The sequence below is a fragment of the Squalius cephalus genome, assembly GCF_949319135.1.
Source record: "Squalius cephalus genome assembly, chromosome: 1".
Taxonomy (NCBI): domain Eukaryota; kingdom Metazoa; phylum Chordata; class Actinopteri; order Cypriniformes; family Leuciscidae; genus Squalius; species Squalius cephalus.
This window is the reverse complement of record NC_137122.1, coordinates 34,972,906-34,992,116: the sequence shown is the minus strand read 5'-3', so window position 1 is coordinate 34,992,116 and position 19,211 is coordinate 34,972,906. Positions and strand designations below refer to the sequence as shown.

Below are 19,211 nucleotides of genomic sequence, written 5' to 3'. Positions count from 1 at the left end.
ACGGACTGAACACACGCACACACAAACGCACATTTCGCACATACACCGGCGTCATGTTAACACCGTCTGTTTGCTGGCACTGACAGTCATGTATACACGGACTTGTGTAGCATTTGATGGTATTGTGTGTTTGTGTGTGACGTGACCAGAGGTTCCATCCATCATAGCTGTACAAAAGAAATGTTTTATGAGTTATTTGTTTTATTATTTATGTGTGTATTTATGCTGTGATGTGTATCTGCAGATATGAGTTGTTGAGGTCTGTCTCGATATTTCTGTGCAATGGGTACTTCACCTTCTTGAAAATGTCACCCAGGCATGCAAGAGTGTGTAGAGCCCACACATGGTTTTGTGTTTACTTGCACAGCTGTTTGAGCTAGTTTTTTATATATTAGCGTGTGGGAGTGCAGGTTTGAGTTACTTCAGGTGAGAGTCTGAACTAGAGGTGTTCAGGACCTCGCTGTAATTACTGCATGCTTTTATAGCCTGGAGTGATGGCTATGTGATCTCTCATTTAACGAACACCTTTGTTCTTGCAAAAAACGAAGTGCTTGTTGACATGTTGGAATTTGACTATAAAAAAACCCCCAGATATTTTGAAAAGTGGCAAATAGTGACATATTGTTAAAGAATATTAGAACAAAATGTGATTTTGAGTTAAAAAAAAACATTTGAGGTGAATCAAGTTGAACTCATCTCTCTGTTTCTTAAGGAAATTGCATTAGTGAGAATCGTTTTAAAACTGATAATTAGTTCCTCTACATCACTCTGCTAAACATAACCTAAGCTTTCTTATTCTAAGTAACAACTAGATATGCTCCACACTGTGTTACAACAATACAGAAAGTGCACATGCAGCAGAGCACAGATTCAAAAATAAGTGGGAGTGAATATTTGAATATCTTAGGAAACAAAAATGTGCTGGATTTTTTTCTATTGTTGGAAAAGTATTTAGTGGGGATAAAGTGAATGTACTGTATGAATGAATGAATGAATGAATGAATGAATGAGGCATTTATATAGCTTGTTTCATATGTACTACTGTACAGCCAAAAAATTTACAATCATGTCGGGGTCTCTCCTCAACCACCACCAGTGTGCAGCATCCACTTGGATGATGCGACGGCAGCCACAGCCACACACAACATGTGTACTCAAAACATGCAAAAAAATAAAAAAACCCTTTCAGTCATCATTTACACACCCTCAGAGTTGGGCTTTTCTCACCTGGGCTGGGCTTGCTTGTTTTATTTTTATTTTTTATGAATAAGCCCCAGGCTGAAGGACGTGCAAATTCACACCTGTGTACTAGAGGGCGCAGCTCAAACAAACCATTATAGATCACAGAAGAATAGGTTGCATGAGAATACATTTTAAGCTCTTACTTCAGCAATTTAAAAAAGAAGAAGAACAAATTTGATGTTAAAGTCCTTTTTGCTTATTTGTATGGCTGTTTTTAAAATTAACGTAATTATTGTAGGTTTGTGTAATATTCTGAGTTTGCATTTCACTGTTTCTATTCATTTTGAGGAATACTGAATCTGCTTTTGTGCCAGTGTCAGTTTCCCAGACCAGCATGTACATTGCTTGCTAAGTAGAAATTAAATGTATTGTGCTGAAAGGTGCTGAACTATGGCCAAAACATTAGTCTCCCCAACCTGAAAACAGGGTAATAATGCTGCCAAATGTGCAAATTGAATGTTATCTTGTTAAAAGATTTAAAAAACTGATTAATTACCATTAATTAATTACATTACTGAATATATTAAGAACAATTGTGGTTTTGGTTAGAGGGGTCTGAGAAATGTTATTGCTTAGCTACAGAGATAAATCAATGTGTGTTCATCTGTGTTTTTTTTGTTTGTTTTTTTTTACCACTTTTAAGCAAATATCACAAACCCTGACACTTCTAAAAATCAAGGACCTTATCTGGCTCTTTGAACTTTGTGTTTCATGCACTTCCTTTGCTGAGAATTAGTGATTGTTCTTTAATTATACACTATAATTATAAATGACAATGAAATTAATTTTTATAATAAAAAATGATTCTGAAACAACACAGATCTTTAGTTATTTACTTAATTGTCATTTGCACTAAATTTTATTACATTAAATGAAATTAAATTTATAAAATATTAAGTTAACTTAAACCATTTGTGTTGGGACTACATGAATCATTTTTGTTGCATTGATTGAAACTGGGCACCATGCTTTGCATATGGATTGATCAGGAGAGTAAATGTTGAAATTAAGCTGTTTAATGCGTTTTTTAGTAAAGTGAAAGACCTGTTCAAGTTTGATGTTCAGTTATATTTGACATTTAAAAGAGTTTGTTATTTAGATTTTTGAGTTTACCATTATGCTGAAGTGTAGACCTTGTGGTTAGGTTGTGGGTGGCTACATAAAATACATATTTGTTGTTCTCAAAGAACTGTGCTAATGCCAGTGATGAGAAACGTTTTACTTGATCATAACTTGCATGCTACAGTGTTGTGTTGGCTATTAGTTTTTATAGAAAAAAAAAAAAAAAATTTTGTTTGCCTATAGGCGGGTCCACAACGCGCATACACTCTGCTTATTAAACACACAGGGATGCACAGCAACACAAGAACATGCCAAATATTTAAAATAAAATAATTACAATGTAAAAGATTATTATTGTGTACATAAAGATATGGAATCCGGCTTGTCCCGTAGATGGTCTGCTTGCGCACTTTAACCTTCATATGCACTTTCGGGTCTTGTGGACTTACAATGGCTGATGCGTGCGCGTGTCCGTTAAGTCCGTGAGACCATAGGGTGTCCCATTTGTCATTTTAAGCCTCAGAAGGGTGCACTTTTGCCGACCTAGGTATCGTGATTTTTTTTTTTTAAACGATTTTAAAATCGATTTCTTTTATTACAGAATCAATATTAATTCAAATTACATTGCTTTATTTTTGTCCTTGCTTATAGACGAGGTTGACCGAAGTTAGCCACTTTCGTTCCAACAGAGGATGAAATGTGTCGTTATCTTTGAGTGTTAAGTGACGTAACATCCCTTTCAAGTGGACGCGTGGAAGAGATGTGAGACTGAATGCATTGAAAAGCCCTCGCGCTACTCATATGTTGAGAGAGAGATAAGACCATAGAGCTGCACGATTCATCTTTAAAAGACTGTGATCTCGATTTTCAATTCTTAAAAAAAAATCGCAATACATATCGTATCGACACCCAAGTATCGTGATAATATCGAATTGCGACCCGCACTTTAGACCATGCGCTTAGATTGTTCAAATACACTGTAAAACTTTTCACTGTAAATTTACAGTAAAATACTGGCAGCTGGGTTGCCAGCCACATACTGTATTTTTACAGAACTAGTACTGTAAACAGCATTTACAGTATTGTACTGTAAAACGTTGTACTGTAAATTTACAGTAAAATACTGGCAGCTAGGTTTCCAGCCACATACTGTATTTTTACAGAACTAGTACTGTAGACAGCATTTACAGTATTGTACTGTAAAACATTGTACTGTAAATTTACAGTAAAATACTGGCAGCTGGGTTGCCAGCCACATACTGTATTTTTACAGCACTAGTACAGTAAAAAGCATTTACAGTACTCCACTGTAATTACCAAATACAGTATATACCACATACTTTTACAATATTAAACTTGTCTACAGCAATAAATTGTATAGTAGTCACACTAGGAAAAAGAAAACAACATTTTCTGGGTTTTAAAACATTTATTTTGGTTAAAAGCAAAGATCAGAAAATTGCCTTCTGTGAACATGTTGGCTGAATTTTTTAAACATAAAATGCAATTTTAACACTTAACAACAAACAGGTAACACTTAGCACTTAATTAAAGGGATAGTTCACCCAAAAAATTAAATTAGCTCAAATTTACTCACCCTCAAGTCATCCTAGGTCTATATGACATTCTTCTTTCAGACGAATACAATCGGAGATATATTAAAAAATGTCCTGGCTCTTCCAAGCTTTATAATGGCAGTGAATTGCTGTTTCTGTTTTGAAGTCCATACAAGTGCAAACGAAATCCCATTCAAAGTCTTCAAGTTTTCGCAGAAATGAGGACACCTGTAGGCTTACAGTGTTCTTTTTTTGCACAACTTGGCCAGTTTTGTTTGAAGTTACTTGTCCTTTCTTTGTTTTTGATCCACGTTCAGGATTGATGTCAGGAAATCGTCTAAAAGGCAGAAAAGAAAGGGAAAAAAACAATGAAATATTATGGACTGAGTTTATATATTTTGACAGAGAGAGACAGCACAAAAGATGTGTAAATAAAAAACAGATATCGGTTTTAACGACTAATCTGTTTGGATAAAACTGAACAACATAAAAAAAAATGCAATGTTGGATGTTGTGATCAATAACTGATATTTTTTCTACCCTGGTTAAAATACATCAACTCAATGTGTCTGTTTACATGCGCACTGTCAACTAACTAAACTTTTGGAAGTGGGGTTGCCAGATTTAAAGTTTTATTCTACAACTTTTAATATCATCCCCTCATCAGGTCCCATCAGAGTATCAGTGGAAAGGCAGCCATAGACTCTGTTTATATAGAGCACACATTGCCAGAATCCAGCCCAAACCTTTGTGACAGAAATAATTTAACTTTAATTGCAAGCCTTGCAATGTTTATTGCATACATGACTACATGATAATGTTAAACATGACATTTACCAGACTAAAATGCATGTTTGCACCCAAAAATGAAAATTCTGTCATTATTGCTCACCCTCAAGACTTTCGTTCATCTTCGGGACACAAATTAAGATATTTTTGATGAAATCTGGGAGGTTTCTGTCCCTCCATTGACATCAATGTCATTGCAACTCTCAAAGCCCAGAAAGGTAGTAAAAACATTGGTAAATAGAACATATAACTACAGTGGTTCAACCTTAATATTATGAAGTGACGAGAATACTTTTTGTGCGCAAAATAACCCCAAAATAACCTCTTCTCTTACATGTCATTCTCCTACACTGTTTTGTGAGGATGAGTAGGCCGGAGTGTATTAAAGGGTAACTCTCGCCAAAATGCAACCTAGGGTCTTTTTGTTAATCTACCAGAGGCAAACTTTCATTTAAAAGCATAATTAGGATGGAAACGCCACTTAAGTTTGACCGTATTTTCGTTTTCGGTCTAATTGCCTTTTGAATGGGAGTGCTTGGACTATGATAGCATTAAAAATCGCTATTTTTTAAAACACTAAGGAGGCTCGACACAACATGAAACTGTGCTCGAAGTATCACCAGGGGCTCTACACATGAACTCCAGAGCATTGAGAACATTGTTTGTGTACACAGAGTTTACCAAAAATAAAGATTTTGAACAACTCACGGAAGCTGTGTCCGCCTGCATTTTGACAGTCAAAAATAGTCGATCTAATAACTTTATTCTAGAGCTGCTGTAAAGCCAAAACAATCTATGTTACTGTAATTTCCTATTATCACTGTAAAGCTGCTTTGAAACAATCTACCGTATATTGTTAAAAGCGCTATATAAATGAAGGTGACTTGACACTGTTTACACTACGTCAACAGCGTAGGAGAATGACGTGAAAGAGTAGAGATTGTTGAATAATGTCGTTATTTTTTTTGTGCACAAAACAGGTTGCACCACTGTAGTTGCATGGATTATTTAAACAATGTTTTTACTACCTTTCTGGGCCTTGAAAATTGCAAAGACATTTCTGTCTATGGCTGGTTCAGAAACCTCTCAGATTTCATCAAAAATATCTTCATTTGTGTTCTGAAGATTAACAAAGGTCTTACAGGTTTGGAACAACATGAGGGTGAGTAATTAATGATAGAATTTTCACTAATCCTTCAACTGAAAACAACTTGCACTGACATATCTTAAATATGTGACTGCCACTGTTTTGTCTCAAGATGCACACCAGTAATGTTTTTTTTTTATTAGACATTTTTATAAAAGCTGCTTAAATACCCTAATTTTATTAAGGCCTAGACCTGTCTTAAAGGGTTAGTTCACCCAAAAATGAAAATGATGTCATTAATGACTCACCCTCATGTCACTCCAAACCCGTAAGACCTCTGAACTCTTCTGAAGACATCTTAAGATATTTTAGATTTATTCCGAGAGCTTTCTGTCCCTCCATTGTAAGTCAATGGATGTGTCACTGTTCACGTCCATAAAGGTAATAAAGACATCATCAAAGTAGTCCATGTGACATCAGTGGGTTATTTAGAATGTTTTGAAGCATCGAATATACATTTTGGTCCAAAATGAACAAAAACTACGACTTTATTCAACATTGTATTCTCTTCCGGTCTGTTTTCCATCCGCATTCACGAGTCCATATTGACGCACCAGATAACACGTCAGCAGCGTAAATGTGGACTCGTGAACTAGAGCCCTGCACGGGCCAAAAACTCCAGCCCTAGCCCGGCCCTGGCCCGTGGTGTTCAAGCCCTACCCGACCCCAGCCCGACAACGCCTGCAATTTTTTCAGCCCGAACCCGACCCGACCCGAGACCAACATCAATCACTTTTAAGCTCTCTCTGACGCGCGCGCTCTTTGGCGCGCTCTCTCTCTCTGACGCGCGCTGTCTCTGCTACACACGCAAACACACGTCGCGCGCTCTCTGATGCGCGCTGTCTCTGCTACACACGCAAACACACACACATCGCGCGCTCTCTGATGCGCACTGTCTCTGTTACACACGCAAACACACACACGTCACACGCTACTAAGAGGTAAACTTTTATTATAGGCCTGAAACATCATGCCCAAAAATATTGGACAAACCGTCCATTACACAGAAGCATAAACATGAAGGGAGAATATAGTGCTACGGGATCAAACCGCAAAAATAAGTAAATAAACGGCCTACCTTTCTTTGCTTTTCAGTAACTGAAGTGTCACCTGTTTAATGCACGTGAGTGACGCGCGCGCGTTCGTGTATGCGTGTTGCGTTTGTGTTACTTTCTTAGGTGATGTATAATATTTATAATATAATCAATATAACAGTATTTCATACACACTTCGTGACGTGTGCTCTGCTGCACGTTAATTATATACACAATGAGGAGAGAAGCTAAAATAAGCCCGAGCCCGACCCGAGCCCGATCTGTAAAAAAAAAAAAACGGCCCGAGCCCGGCCCGAATGGGCTTAGCCTGTCGGGCCCCGTCGGGCCCCGACGGGCTTGCAGGGCTCTATCGTGAACGCGGATGAAAAACAGACCGGAAGAGAATACAATGTTGAATAAAGTCGTAGTTTTTGTTCATTTTGGACCAAAATGTATATATTCACTTACAATGGAGGGACAGAAATCCTCTCGGAATAAATTTAAAATATCTTAAGATGTCTTCAGAAGAGAAACGGAGGTCTTACGGGTTTGGAGTGACATGAGGGTGAGTCATTAATGACATAATTTTCATTTTTGGGTGAACTAACCCTTTAAGCTAAGCCCAGTATGGAAACCAGGGCCATATTGTTCATACCAGTAGTCAGTCAGCTTAATAAATACTGTCAAGACAAGTCACAATTCAGTCTAATATTTATATGAATGGCAAATATGCTAATGACTAACCTCTGAACAAACTCAAGGTGCTGCCTCTTCCTGTACTGCAAGCTGAAGTTATAGGAGGAGGCAAACAGCGCTGCCAGGCCAGCGATGAAGTTAGGCTGTGATCCTTTCCACACACACCTTGACCTTCCAAACGTAATGTCCAGCACTGGTTGCTTAGAGATTGACCTGTAATTGAAAAAAATACAAAATAAAATGAATTAATAAATAATATTAATAATTAAAATAACTATTGTGGGTTCCACTGTGGTTCGATGTAGTTGTCTATCTATTCATAGTTCTATAAATTAAAATTTTCACCTAAAAATTAAAATTGATTAGGGTTAGAAGAACACTAAAACGCACTGCCATATTATTTTGCTTGTTTTAAGCATAAACTCACTAAATTTTTACTTATTCTTTCAGAAAACAAGACACTTTTTACTTGTCAATTAAATGCTTCTTCATGTAAGAATTTTAGATATCTGGACTGGAAACAAGAAAAAAACACTAATTAAGAAAAACATATTTTGCAGTGGAGTGAGTAAATGATGGCTTTTCATTTTAGGTTTAAACTTAAACCTTTAATGTTTACATACCAGGAAATAAGGCATGGACTCTGGCAAATGTAGATTGCTGGACATCAGCGTTGCAAATTCCTGAAACAATTTTTAAAAAGGACAGCACAACCATGATCAACAGAACCAAAACATAAAACATATATTACAGATTAATGAGATTTGTTGAATATCATCTACTTATCTGCTTGAAGGATAACACCGTCTAACTTCTCTTTGAATTGTTAGGCAATTTGTAGGAACATATGGCATGGCAATCAGGAATACTACATTTGAAAACAGCATTAACATCGATTTTTTTATGCTAGCAAAATTGAAAATTCTGACAACGATTCAAAAGCACGATCACAGAACTGACAGCATTTGATAGCATTTTTTATTTTATTTTACCACATAGACTATAACTGTAACACTACTTAAAAGCACTTACATTAGCACTGGACCGTCATCAGATTACAAAGCCTGAAACGAAAAATATATATCAAAAGCAGGTCATGCAAATAACATGGTATATGTTGCCTATTATGTGAAATATCGAAGTTAACGTTAACTTACTTGGTAAACAGGTGGAACAGAGTGAATTGTTTGCGCGGCCGCGGTAGAAAACCGCGATCGCAAAATCAAACCAAATAAGCATTTGTGAAAACAATGTAACGTTAGAGATGCGAACGCAAAAAAACAAAATATATTGGCTTACCGTATCACTCAGTTGAACAATTTTCCATCTTCTCAAACTCTAAATCCCACTAATCGTCACAGGCGCAGGTTATTCAGATGACAAATTCTTCCATCCGTCTTCATGTAACATTAATGTCGCCCATTTTCTGCTGCGTCACAGACAACTAATGTTTCAAACACGAACCGAAGCTCACAAAAGCTTAAAAATTGCTCACAGATTCGCAGACACTGTTTATCTTGTTAACAGGAATGATTATTCTGTTCAGTTGAATCCCGCTGACAAATCAAGTTTGCCTGTAGTAGCTACTGTCGGCTCGCGTCACATTTGAACTGAATTGAGCGCGAAAGAAATCAATCCCACAATGCAGTGCTTTTACAGTATGATACTGTATTACGAATTTATCGGGTTGAAAACAGAAATGTGCTGTATATTTACAGCTGTTCTGTAAAATATACAGCCTAATACTGTATTATGGAAATACAGTACAATTCTGTAGGAAATTCGCTGTAAATTTACAGTAAAGTTTTACAGTGTAGGGCCCTTAAACTCTAACAATTCTTTCTATTTTCTTAAAAACACAGAAAACTCACACAACTCTGCACAAGGGCACCGGTCTGAACAGCAACAGCACTGGTTGGCTCAACAAGAATTAATTATGTTCGGGAAACATTCACACAATACGTCAAATGAAGTTGGTGTGATCTCAATCACTTAGGGTGAATTTTACTCATCAGTGCAATTAACCTAGTTTAAGTTCAAATAAATTAGTTCAACTGTGTGGAAATAGGTGTCATAATTGAATTAAGTTAAACCAACAAGCTATTTTTTGAGTGTACTTCATAAATGAAGCGTCAGTAGAGTGCAAGTTATTAATCAGTTCAATATGAATAGGCATTGTAGGTACTTGTGACATTACATCCAACTAACATTAGTATTGTCACAGTTTGTTTTCATTAGTCACATGTTTTCCTTTGTTCAGTTTTCCCGCCACTCCTTTGTTACCATGGTCACCATTCATTTGTTGAATGTTGGTGAAAACCATCATTCATCACACCATGAGTTCATTTGGTTCAGCTGTGTTTGATTAATCATCCTCATTTGTGTTTGCTATATAAGTTGGTCACTCACATCCATTCTCTCTCCAATCACTGTTATGTGCAAGTGTGTGTTGCTCAGCCTGTTTACCTGTCTTCTGGATTATTACAACATTGTATTGGAAATTATTTTCTTCTTCGTCTGCCTTCTTGCAACCCACCGTGACAGGTATAAGATGAAAAAAGGCATAAAATATATACATTTTTTTTTTTAGATTAAATGCATATGTTTTTTGTGATTCAGTTTTTGCCAATCTAATGTGTATTTCTTGAGGTTATTGTGATCAAGTGTTGCTGATGTCTGACAGTCAGTGAGGTGAATTTTAAAGAGATTACCGTATCAGTTATCTTTATTTTCTTGGGTTTTAAAAACAATGTTCTGTAATTGAAAATGTTGCATGAGTATCTATATTGAGTGCAGGACATGCAGTGTAATTACATAATGTATAAAAACTGTTCATAATCAAATTAAGTAGCATTTTACAAACTAGCCAGAATAGATTTAATACTCTGTCTTAAATTACAATGTATAAAATATAACTTCATTCATAATAAGCCTATACTAAGCTAAACAAAATTAACCTTAGGCTATATAAAAAAGCATCCAAGGCACAATATGTAATATTTTTGGATTCAAATATCCAAAACCCACTAGAACAATGTTATATATTTTGTTTACTTGTGTACTTACATTATCTCAAATGTTTCTAACAATGTTTAAATCCAGAGAAATCAGCTATTTTAACCAGTGTTACAGACCGTGTCCTTGCGTCACCTGTCAGTGACGTCATACTCGTGTTACCCTCGAAGACACTTTAATATATTAGGCTATGTGTTTTATTAGACAGGCTATCAACTGTTTGGATACTTTTATCAATAGAAAACAAATCACTTTTTTTATAGTTCAACATGGTAAGTCTTATTGTTTGAATCACTTTGTTTTCATGATTTACCGCGAGTATCATGTTTTTACCTCAGAGACAACACTATTGTTGTCACGTGGCTAACATAGCATATTCAGAGAGAGCTTTCTCCATCATACAATATATTTTAAAATGAATTGCATGTCATTGAGCAACACAAGTCATCCATTTTTTTATTAAAATAATATTCTAATATCGATCTAGATTATTGCAAAGTGCAACAAGTGTCTCATACCAACCAACGAGCGAAAGCACAAGTAACGTAACTTTCAACACACTCAAATCCATTTAGTAGGATTGTTTAACCATGTAAAACAGCACTGTGTTACCCCTCATATTATTAATAATAGTATTATTATAAATACTACCACTACTATATTAATAAAAATTCTTAAAGTGATTTATGAAAGTTTGATTTATGACAAAAATAGTGTAGTATTTAGATGATTAATCTGAAATGATAAAAGAGATTTAATACCCATTTTATTGCAAGGCTGTTTAGTATATAAAAGAAAAGGTTTGAGTGAGCTTAACAGGTTCTCTTCCTCTTTACATCCAATTTCACATGGGTTAACTAGTTTCATGATACACTGACAAACGTGCAAGTGCATTTCTCGGTCTGTTCAACATCCCACATGCCAACATCCAAAAAGCCATTGAACTGTATAAAGTATGCATGATGTACTTGGCTCCATCTCTAAACCTATTCACACTGAAGAAGTGGGGAACCATTGCAATTCCACATTCCCTTATATCAGAATCATAGCTGAGCTCATTCAGTGGGTGGAAGAAGAATTCTCAACCCTTCGCAATGAGTGATGTTCTTATCAATGCAAAGGCTGTCTCTTTATTAACTCGACTGCTTTTGTGCAGGTTGCTCCTGACCTTGCCTTTAGAGTGAATAAAGAAGGTTGCTCTGTTTTAATGAGGGCCTGAGCGGCTACCTGGTATATTGTTGCCGTACGATAACAAAATGAGGCTACTTGGCTCACAAGGTCAATCGGGGAAGTATTCTTTTCCATAAAAGTGCACTTATTTGAATTTCTACAATATGACAATGCAGCTATCCGGTAGGAACAAGGCAATCAAAGTGGTAGAGAAACCAATTTAAATATCTGGATCTGAGAAATACCTCCCAAAATGTTTTAAACAACCTTTTGCCAGTAGTTTTAGAAACATCTCGAATGGGCTGCGGTTACTTCCATTGATTAATTCGTATTTTTACAAACTAAAAGTGCAGACATAATGCTGTGGGAACCATAAGCAAGAAAATGCTAACAAAAAAACAAACAAACATCAGACTTCAGCCAGGCTGTTACAAATGAAAGAAATTGGTGAGACAAGTGGAAATAATTATTCTGATAGTTAAGTCCTCCATGATATCTCATCTGTTTTCTCTTTAAGTGAGGCGCAAGTCACTTCACTTCAGATGACGCAGACGGAATAGTAAGAGGTAATGGCAGACCAACACGTCTGATATTGCCGGCACTCCTTCTTTGGAGAAAGAACCATGTGGTGAGATCCAGGCTCTGAAAACACACGTGTTTTGATGTTATGGATTTATTTTTCTTTGTAGTGGTATAGGATGTAGAGGTCACTAAGTCATACAATTATTTGAATTTTCAGAAATAGTTCATCTCAGTTCGATAAAGGGTTCTCTGTTAGGCATTGACTTTCGCTGGGTCACTCGATATAGTGCTGTTTACAGAATGAAGTCACGTCCCAGCGTGGCTTTTCCTTCAAGCAGTGACAGCTCAAGGTGAAAAAGGGGAAAATAACCTAATGTGTTTCCTTTCAGTTTCCTTTGTTTTCGTTCAGAAAAGCTTTTGGCCCAATAGACAGATGTGAATACTGGAGAAATGGTGGGATCGTATGTTGATAAGCTCCTATCTTATACATCACAACACATGATTCTTAGATCAAGTAAATAATGCATAACCAAAGATTTTCTTGATTTTTGTTGAAATGAGTGTGATAACATTTTACTCGTCTTGATATGTACATTGACTAGAAGTTGACAAAACTTAAAAAGTCTTCTTAGGGAATCAATAGGATAAATAGGGTTGCTACAATAATGGTGGCTTTTAAATCATGATTAATAATTTTAAGTTCCATCAACACATTTAAAGTGAGCAAACCACTGGTGGTGATTGAGGAGAGATCCCCTTATATGATAAAGCACTTGGGTGTACAGTAGTACATATAAAAGCTCTATATAAATGGTTCGTTCGTTTGTTCAAATGAATTCAGCACAAAAAACAAGCAAATGTTTAATTTGTAACTTTTTTTTAGTTCTATAAGTGCTTTATTTTTACAGTATAGGGTTACTGAATAAAAAAAAATATATATATATTGCACATAAATCATATTCTATAAATAGCCAGAGGAAAGAGTTTTTTGTATATGGCTTAATTTTACTCTAATTCAATTCAGTACATAACAATTGTTGAATTATGTTTTTTTTTTTTTTTCTTGTTTTGTAAGATACTAAAAGGATGTTTATTTTGTTACTTTTGCAACAATTCTATTTCAAAACCTACAAACCAACCATGCAAACTAATAAACAACAGCGTAGTAACCATAGCAATATCACAAGTAACTGCAACCGAATATGTAAGAAAATATAAAATATATGTGAGTTAACAAAATAAAATATCAGTTTGATGTGATGTGAGAAATAGCCTTTGCACTTGATAAAATGATTTCTTCAGGGCAATGGTAGGTGGTGTACGTAGTAAACATGTTGTGTACATTTTGTAAAGAATCACCAATTGAATGTTTTCAAATACAGCAGATGCCTGAAAGTTGTGAATTTTTTTATTTTTTTTTACTTTTAAAGGGTTAGTTCACCCAAAAATGAAAATTCTGTCAGTAATTACTCACCCTCATGTTGTTCCAACCATGTAAGTCTTTCGTTCATCTTCGGAACACAAATTAAGATATTTTTGATGAAATCTGACGGCTGCATCACTCCTCCATAGGCTTTCAGAGGGACCGAAACTCGTCGGCCCAGAAAAGTTATTAAAAACATCGTTAAAATAGTCCAAGTGACTACAGTGGCTCTACATTACGTTTATCATGCGACGACAATACTTTTTGTGCGGAAAAACAACAAAAATAACGACTTTATCCAACTATTAGTGTTCTTCAATGTGGGCCTCTGACGAGAGTTCACGGGAGCGCCACGACGCATGCGCGAGAACTGAGATTACGGCGTTCTTCTTCTATTGTTACTGGCTGCTCACTCCTTGGGAGTATTACCGCCATTTACTGTACAAGATCATAGATATCATATAATAATATGATATCTATGTACAAGATGACGTCCCGACATTGCCGGAAGCGCAAAACGGTCTGTTTATAAGCAGAGGAAGACGCACGCTGTAGAACGAAGAAGAAGAAGAAGAAGAACGCCATAATCTCAGTTCTCGCGCATGCGTCGTGGCGCTCCCGTGAACTCACGTCAGAGGCCCACATTGAAGATCACTAATAATTGGATAAAGTCGTTATTTTTGTTGTTTTTCCGCACAAAAAGTATTGTCGTCGCATGATAAACGTAATGTAGAGCCACTGTAGTCACTTGGACTATTTTAACAATGTTTTTAATACCTCTTCTGGGCTGACGAGTTTCGGTCCCTCTGAAAGCCTATGGAGGAGTGAGCCAGCTCTTAGATTTCATCAAAAATATCTTAATTTGTGTTCCGAAGATGAACGAAAGACTTACATGGTTGGAACAACATGAGGGTGAGTAATTACTGACAAAATTTTCATTTTTGGGTGAACTAACTCTTTAATGAAATCTGATATATATATTTTTTTCTTTCTCCCATCACACCAAGCCACACTCTGTTTCTGTTTTTATTTTTTGAATTATTTTCACCATAGCAACAAAACTGTCAAACCGTAGAACACAATCAATACCAACCTAGGGAAAGGGGAAAGAACAGACCGGGCAGAGGAGATGATGCAAAAGAAGAAAACATTGATGTTTACAGTAAATGGCTCATTGAATAGTAACACACATACATTCAGTCTCTTTTTGTTTCTCCTCCACTTCGCTCTTTGCTTTAGGCTATTGCTCTGTAATATCTCTCCTAATGGTTACATTTCACTTGGACAGGAACTTTATTCTCTACATCTGGATTTAGGTTAAAGTATTATTATATTAGTGTTATATTAGTATGGATTTATGTGAGTAAATTCCCATTCACACCAAGGACGATAACTATAACATTTTAATAATGATTCTACACCTCAGCTATAACAATAATGACTATAATGATATCATTGGAATCACTTTCAAAATATATATTCTTTCTGGCTGATGAACGATAAAAACATTTACATTTAATCAGTACTCCTCCTGATTTTGAAATCTCAAGCATTTCAAAGGCAGACGACAAAACTTCAGCGTGCACTTAAAAATTTATATTAAGGTGTTATTGTCCGTTTGTGTGGAAGCTATTATGAACCTTAAGTATCAGCCCTTCATATTTCATTTTATGTTTACAGAATTTTTCAGTGTCCTTCTGTCTATGGTGTAGACTAGAGAGTCCAGCTTCAATCTTCAGAGATTCAGCAAAATAGTTCCCAGTTTCACTAAATAAATAATAGTACATGTAAGAGCAGTTCAAACTCTGAAATGTGTCTTAGCAACCAGTTTGGCTAAAAAATTAAGCAAATCTTTTGAGGAAGCATTTGACCTGTAATCTTTTGTTCACAATTCTCAACAGTATTTAGTGACAGAAATAAATAAATATAAGATTTTTTTTCTCTCTTTCTCTCAGTGTTGCAGATATGCAACTCTAGGCCATAGTGGTCAACAACTTTTAGTTTATTCACAAAACAGATCCCGTTTGGTAAATGTTAAATAAACTCCTACAAATGTTTGTCATGACTTGATCAAGTTTCAGAGGGCTTATTAATGCTCTAAAATGAACATACTGAGATTTCAGCCTTCAAGCGTATTGTGAAGTACATTGACCTTTTATAAAGGTTGACTCAACTGTTCTGTAAATTTGAGTTTTCAGGCATTTACAGGGAGGCCAGGGAGGTGCAGTAATGTTTCAGGATCATGAAACAGAGTGCATGAGAGCTGCTCTGACACTGACATACTGAGGTTTCAGCCTATAAGACTCTTCATAAAGGTCAAAGCATCTGTTCTTTGGGCCTCTCAATGTGCATTTCTGAGGGCCAGTGAGGTCATGAAGGTCCGATCATGAAACTTCAGAGATTGGCAGAGGAACGCTCTGAGATTAACATCTCCAAATATGCAAATCCATTTTTTGAAAACCTTTTTTTTTTTGTGTAATAACTATTTGTTTTGCGCTTTTATACATTTAAGTGAAAAGGTTTAACAAGTGGTTTCTTAAAAACTTGTTAAAAGGGGGAATAAAACATCTGAATCAAGGCTAGAGTTTCTGAATCTCAAAAACTCATTAATAGTTGTATTATCCCTCAGAGTGCCTCATAAAATCACTGAGATGATTAATTGTCATCCTTCATTTCCGAATGTGTCCTGCTTCTTAATTGCACTCAGTGTATTCTTTCTGTTCCCTGTTCTTCCTTCCTTTTTCTGTCATGTTCTCTGCACTGCCTGTTCTTTTCTCAGGATCAGGGCAGTGGAGTTAGCAACAATAGGACTGCTGTAACTGTCTTTATTACACAGGAAATGTTTGCTCTAATATCCTCTGTCATCTCTTCTACCTTGTCTTATTTCATTTTTGTTGACAGTGCTGATATTGAAACAGCCACACATCTATTACAAGGCCATTTTGTGATGCAACTGAATGCTTTTCAGGTCATTTTAAACAAATTAGAACATCACTGCGTATTACTTTATCTTTATTCAACTGTTTCCCCCCTTCATTGTTTTTTTGGTTCAGTCCTGTGACCTAATGTTCCATGATTGTTCTAATTAGTCATGTCTATCACCTGTGCATTGTCAATCACCTCATTAGTTATCTTGTTAGTCCCTGTGTATTTATAACTTGTGTTCTTCTTCAATCTTTGTCCATTATCATCAATGTAAGTGTGAGTGTTTGGTGTTTCCCCTGAGAGTTTGGTTATTAAATGTTATTTCTACGTATTCCTCGTCTCCATGAGCTTTGTCCTACACGTAACGTGACAGAATAACGGACCTAACAGTGATTTATTTATTTTTTTGGATGTATTTTTTCCTTAAGTTTATTTTTTATTTTTTTCCCCCTATGGCTCTACCCGCCGTCCAGCTTCTCTGCCTGGAGCAGGGAGACCGCCCGCTGGAAGAACCCACTTGTGACTGGATCCAGCTTGTGTGCCAGACACACTACCCAGACAGCTGGTCCAAGGCACACATTCCAGCGGGTGGTCCGATGGAGGATCTCGCCACATTTGTGGAGTGGGTGCTGGTGAATAACAATTCACCATTCACTGTCGGCCCTGCTGAGGATGGCATCACCACTAGCCCCACTCCATCACCAGCGAGTGACGCGACGGAGAAGTTGCACGTGCCCACCGCAGGCCGTGGAGACCAGCCTGCCGCGATTAGACGAGCCCTTACTATATTGTCTGACCAGGTGCGTGAACCGGCAACATTGTGCGTCGCAGAGGGAGTGTTTGTAGAGCTTGAGGGCTGTGAGGAGAGCCCCACCCACACCACTACTACTGTGGATGAGATGTCAGTGGCCTCTGACATATATTATGAGGAATTGAAGAACATTTTTGAGGAGAGCCTCATAGACTGGTTTGGCAAGGTAATTCCTGTTTCCCTTGTTTCCCTTGTATCTCCAGAGTTCCCAGTATCTCCAGCACCCCCTGAATCTCCAGTGTCCCTTGACCTGAATGCCCACCCAGCCTCCCTCTCCCACCTCCTTAATCAGCCAGTTCCTCAGCCCTGCCTCCGCTGCTGTCCTTCAACCCCTCTCCCAGCTAGCAAAAATTGTGTGGGCCGAAAGCGGCCCGATTAAAGCTAAAACACTCGGCCGATCCTCTGCATGAATCTAGGTCCGATTGCTCTGTGAGCACTCGGTTTTAACGCGGCCCGATTAAGTCTAAAACATTCGGCCGAGCGCTCGGTTTTAGCGCGGCGCGATTGCGGAACCCCGAGTGAGAGGACGTAAAGCTCCCCTCCAATCCCGTTCCTCATTTTGGCTTTTTAAACTTTATTGATTTCCATTCATGTCAGGTTAATACTAAAATTGTGCAGCTGTTATTTATGCAAGATAAACTGAAAGTAAAACAGCACAAGGAAGAAAGGTTTCATGTTTAATGCATTTTTTTATTGGACCACACTTCACTCTCCCCTCTGGTAATTTAACAAAAATAGGATAAATAAACACACACTTTTTAATAACAGATATTGAAATATCACAACATGAATGTAAAATCAAGGAGTTCAAATACTATTTTCCAATATCAACATTTTTAACTTTGAAACATTTAATTCTGGCCCACTGCGTTTTTGAGTTGTGTCTACGAGTCTGCATGTACGCTCTTTTGCTTCGGCCACCATCCGTATCAGAGGCTAGCCACAGCCACCTGGTGATGAGGATCTCTATTTCCTTTTCTGTAGAATCTTTGGTCAGGGCATTCCGGCGGACTGCATCTGAGAAAAATGTTTCAGGTTACGACTGTAACCCTTGTTCCCCGAGAATGGAACGAGACACTGCGTCGTCGTCGTGACAACACTTTGGGGAACGCCCTTAGCGTAGCGCATCTGAAGCATGAATGAAATCTGTCCAATCCTGATTGGTGCTGCGTCATGACGTAGTAGATGACGGCATAACCGGAAGATACAAAGGGACGCTGGGACAAACACACGTTAGCTCCTTTGCGATGAAGCACGCGCTCTGCCCGTGATAGGTGTGGCGACGAGACGCAGTGTCTCGTTCCCTTCTTGGGGAACAAGGGTTACAGTCGTAACCCGAGACGTTCCCCTTCGAGGGAACTCGCACTGCGTTGTCGTCTTGACGACACTTTGGGGAACGTAATGCCCACTATGCCACACCGTAATCACACCCGCCCTAGTATGAAGCTGGAAGACCAGGCATACCTAGGACGCGAGCACTCTGGCGCCAGGCGTCACAGGGAGTTGCAGACTGTAGAAACGTATGAAGGTGTGCGGGGTGGCCCACCCAGCCGCCTCGCAAATCTCCTGAAGCGAGACACCAGAAATGCCCCTGGTGGAATGAGCCCTCACGGCCATAGGTGAAGGCAAGTTGCGCAAATGATAAGCCGTGGCTATAGCCTGGACAATCCAATTGCTGATTGTCTGTTTAGATGCAGGCAGCCCTTTCTTGGGTGAACCAAAGCACACCAACAACTGGTCTGACTTCCTCCACTGAGAAGACTTCTTCAGGTAAACCTTTAGGGCTCTGACTGGGCAGAGCAGGTGAAGTCTCCCCTCT

The 19,211-nt window shown here is 37.6% G+C and overlaps 1 protein-coding gene and 1 long non-coding RNA gene across 4 annotated transcripts in view; one reads left to right on the top strand and one right to left on the bottom strand.

Annotated features, from left to right (window-relative positions):
- The window catches only part of asic2 (acid-sensing (proton-gated) ion channel 2), a 430,731-nt gene that overhangs the window by 125,127 nt on the left and 286,393 nt on the right, over positions 1-19,211 (top strand). The window lies entirely within an intron of this gene.
- LOC307159603 lies at positions 8,178-9,282 on the bottom strand. Its single transcript, XR_013821416.1, has 3 exons — positions 8,826-9,282; positions 8,559-8,590; positions 8,178-8,394 (listed from the first exon to the last, which is right to left on the bottom strand). It is a non-coding gene; the product is annotated as an uncharacterized lncRNA (long non-coding RNA).